The following is a 4,370-nucleotide window of genomic DNA, read 5'->3' as shown; positions in this document are numbered from 1 at the left end:
TGAAAGGACCTTGAAGAGAAAGCTAAGAGAAGCCAAAGCACAACTCTCTTTAGAGGACCTGACCGAATTCTTCAAAGAAGAAGAACACATGGCAGCCGAAAACAACAACAATGCCAACAATGCAAGGAAGGTGCTGGGTGACTTTACTGCACCTACTCCCGACTTCTATGGGAGAAGCATCTCTATCCCTGCCATTGGAGCAAACAACTTTGAGCTTAAGCCTCAATTAGTTTCTCTAATGCAACAGAATTGCAAATTCCATGGACTTCCAATGGAAGATCCTCATCAGTTTTTAGCTGAGTTCTTGCAAATCTGTGACACAGTCAAGACTAATGGGGTTGACCCTGAGGTCTACAGACTGATGCTATTCCCTTTTGCTGTAAGAGACAGAGCTAGAATATGGTTGGACTCACAACCTAAAGATAGCCTGGACTCTTGGGAAAAGCTAGTCAATGCCTTCTTGGCAAAGTTCTTTCCACCTCAAAAATGGAGTAAGCTTAGAGTGGAAGTCCAAACCTTCAGACAGAAGGATGGAGAATCCCTCTATGAAGCTTGGGAAAGATACAAACAATTAATCAGAAAATGTCCCTCAGACATGCTTTCTGAATGGAGCATCATAGGTATTTTCTATGATGGTCTTTCTGAACTATCCAAGATGTCTTTGGATAGCTCTGCTGGAGGATCTCTTCATCTGAAGAAGACGCCTACAGAAGCTCAAGAACTAATTGAAATGGTTGCAAATAACCAATTCATGTACACTTCTGAAAGGAATCCTGTGAACAATGGGACAAGTCAGAAGAAAGGAGTTCTTGAGATTGATGCTCTGAATGCCATACTGGCTCAGAATAAGATATTGACTCAACAAGTCAATTTGATTTCTCAAAGTTTGTCTGGAATGCAAAATGCACCTGGCAGTACTAAGGATGCTTCATCTGAGGAAGAAGCTTATGATCCTGAGAAACCTTCAATGGAAGAGGTGAATTACTTAGGAGAACCCTATGGAAACACCTATAATTCTTCATGGAGAAATCACCCAAATTTCTCATGGAAGAATCAAGAGAGACCTCAACAAGGTTTCAATAATAATAATAATGGTGGAAGAAACAGGTTTAGCAATGCCAAGCCTTTTCCATCATCTTCTCAGCAATAGACAGAGAGTTCTAAGCAGAACCCCTCTGACTTAGCAACCATGGTCTCTGATCTAATCAAAACCACTCAAAGTTTCATGACTGAAACAAGGTCCTCCATCAGAAATTTGGAGGCACAAGTGGGACAGCTGAGCAAGAAAGTTACTGAACTCCCTCCTAGTACTCTCCCAAGTAATACAGAAGAAAATCCAAAAGGAGAGTGCAAAGCCATAACCATGGCCGAATATGGAGAGGAAAGAGAGGAGGTGGACGCCACTGAGGAAAACCTCAATGGGCGTGCACCAACCTCCTCTGAGTTCCCCAATGAGGAACCATGGGAATCTGAGGCTCAAAATGAGACCATAGAGATTCCATTGGAATTACTTCTGCCATTCATGAGCTCTGATGAGTATTCCTCCTCTGAAGAGGATGAGTATGTCACTGAAGAGCAAGTTGCTAAATACCTTGGAGCAATCATGAAGCTAAATGACAAGTTATTTGGAAATGAGACTTGGGAAGATGAACCTCCCTTGCTCACCAAAGAACTGGATGACTTGTCTAGGCAGAAATTACCTCAAAAGAGACAAGATCCTGGGAAGTTTTCACTACCTTGTACCATAGGCACCATGACCTTCAAGAAAGCTCTGTGTGACTTAGGGTCAAGTGTAAACCTCATGCCTCTCTCTGTAATGGAGAAGCTAGGGATCTTTGAGGTACAGGCTGCAAGAATCTCATTGGAGATGGCAAACAACTCAAGAAAACAAGCTCATGGACTTGTAGAGAATGTTTTGGTAAAAGTTGAAGACCATTACATCCCTACTGATTTCATAGTCCTAGAGACTGGGAAGTGCATGGATGAATCCATCATCCTTGGCAGACCCTTCCTAGCCACAGCAAAGGCTGTGATTGATGTTGATAGAGGTGAACTGATCATTCAAGTGAATGAAAAATCCTTGGTGTTTAAGGCTCAAGGATATCCCTCTGTCACCATGGAGAGGAAGCTTGAAGAGCTTCCCTCAAATCACAGACAAATAGAGCCCCCACAGTCAAACTCTAAGTTTGGTGTTGGGAGGCCACAACCAAACTCTAAGTTTGGTGTTGAACCCCCACATTCAAACTCTAAGTTTGGTGTTGGGAGGTTCCCACATTGCTCTGAGTACCTGTGAGGCTCCATAAGAGCCCTCTGTCAAGCTATTGACATTAAAGAAGCGCTTGTTGGGAGGCAACCCAATGTTTTATAATTAACTATTTCCTTTTGTTATTTTATCTTTTTTGTAGGTTGATGATCATAAGAAGTCAGAAAATCAATGAAAAAAGCAAAAACAAAATGAAAAACAGGAAGAAAAATAGCACACCCTGGAGGAAGATGTTGCTGGCGTTTAAACGCCAGTGAGGTTAGCTGTTGGGCGTTTAACGCCCAGTCTGGCACCATTCTGGGCGTTTAACGCCAGAAAAGGGCACCAGGCTGGCGTTAAACGCCAGAAAAGGGCAAGAACCTGGCGTTAAACGCCAGGAATGGGCACCAGCCCGGCGTTTAACGCCAGAAATGACTCAAAACGTGATTTTGAGCAACATTTGGTGCAGGGATGACTTTTCCTTGACACCACAGGATCTGTGGACCCCACAGGACCCCCACCAACCCCACCACCACCCTCTCTCTTCTTCCCCCATTCACCAATCACCTCAACACCTCTTCCCCAAAAACCCCTCACCTATCAAATCCCTTCTTTCTCTTCACCACTCACATCCATCCTTCATAAAACCCCACCTACCCCTCCATTCAAATTCAAACCACTTTCCCACCCAAACCCACCCTCAAATGGCCGAACAACCCTCTCCCCCTCTCCTATATAAACCCTTCTTCATTCCTTAATTTTCACACAACCTAAACACCACTTCTCCCCTTCTTTGGCCGAATACAAAGCCACCCCTTTCTCCCTCATTTCTTCTTCTTCTACTCTCTTCTTTCTTCTTTTGCTCGAGGACGAGCAAACCTTTTAAGTTTGGTGTGGTAAAAGCGTTGCTTTTTCGTTTTCCATAACCATTTATGGCATCCAAGGCCGGAGAAACCTCTAGAAAGAGGAAAGGGAAGGCAAAAGCTTCCACCTCCGAGTCATGGGAGATGGATAGATTCATCTCAAGGGTGCATCAAGACCACTTCTATGAAGTTGTGGCCTTGAAGAAGGTGATCCCCGAGGTCCCCTTTTCACTCAAAAAGAGTGAATATCCGGAGATCCGCCATGAGATCCGAAGAAGAGGTTGGGAAGTACTTACCAACCCCATTCAACAAGTTGGAATCTTGATGGTTCAAGAGTTCTATGCCAATGCATGGATCACAAAGAACCATGATCAAAGTATGAACCCGGATCCAAAGAATTATCTTACTATGGTTCGGGGGAATTACTTGGATTTTAGTCCGGAAAGTGTAAGGTTGGCATTCAATTTGCCCATGATGCAAGGAGATGAACATCCTTACACTAGAAGGGTCAACTTTGATCAAAGGTTGGACCAAGTCCTCACAGTCATATGTGAAGAGGGCGCACAATGGAAGAGAGATTCAAGAGGGAAGCCGGTTCAATTGAGAAGGCATGACCTCAAACCCGTGGCTAGAGGATGGTTGGAGTTTATCCAACGCTCAATCATTCCCACTAGCAACCGGTCCGAAGTTACTCTAGACCGAGCCATCATGATTCATAGCGTCATGATTGGAGAAGAAGTGGAAATTCATGAGGTTATAGCCCAAGAACTCTATAAAGTGGCGGACAAGTCTTCCACCTTGGCAAGGCTAGCCTTTCCTCATCTCATTTGTCACCTCTGTTATTCAGTTGGAGTTGACATAGAAGGAGACACCCCCATTGATGAGGACAAGCCCATTACTAAGAAAAGGATGGAGCACACAAGAGACCCCTCTCATCATGAGATCCCTGAGATACCTCAAGGGATGCACTTTCCTCCACAAAACTATTGGGAGCAACTGAACACCTCCCTAGGAGAATTGAGTTCCAACATGGGACAACTAAGGGTGGAGCATTAAGAACACTCCATCATCCTCCATGAAATTAGAGAAGATCAAAGAATCATGAGGGAGGAGCAACAAAGACAAGGAAAAGACATTGAGGAGCTCAAGCACTCCATAGGATCTTCAAGAGGAAGAAAGAGCCGCCATTACTAAGGTGGACCCGTTCTTTGATTTCCTTGTTCTTTATTCTTCTGTTTTTCGAATTTTATGCTTATGTTTATCCA

At 44.0% G+C, this 4,370-nt stretch overlaps 1 non-coding gene across 1 annotated transcript; it reads right to left on the bottom strand.

Annotated features, from left to right (window-relative positions):
• Positions 1–493: 493 nt before the first annotated feature.
• LOC130977581 (small nucleolar RNA R71) lies at positions 494–601 on the bottom strand. The gene has a single exon (XR_009085267.1). It is a non-coding gene; the product is annotated as a small nucleolar RNA R71 (small nucleolar RNA).
• Between the last annotated feature and the right edge of the window lie 3,769 nt (positions 602–4,370).

The sequence above is a fragment of the Arachis stenosperma genome, chromosome 4 (assembly GCF_014773155.1).
Source record: "Arachis stenosperma cultivar V10309 chromosome 4, arast.V10309.gnm1.PFL2, whole genome shotgun sequence".
Taxonomy (NCBI): domain Eukaryota; kingdom Viridiplantae; phylum Streptophyta; class Magnoliopsida; order Fabales; family Fabaceae; genus Arachis; species Arachis stenosperma.
The sequence above is the reverse complement of the archived record's forward strand: the minus strand, read 5'-3'. Positions and strand labels throughout refer to the sequence as shown.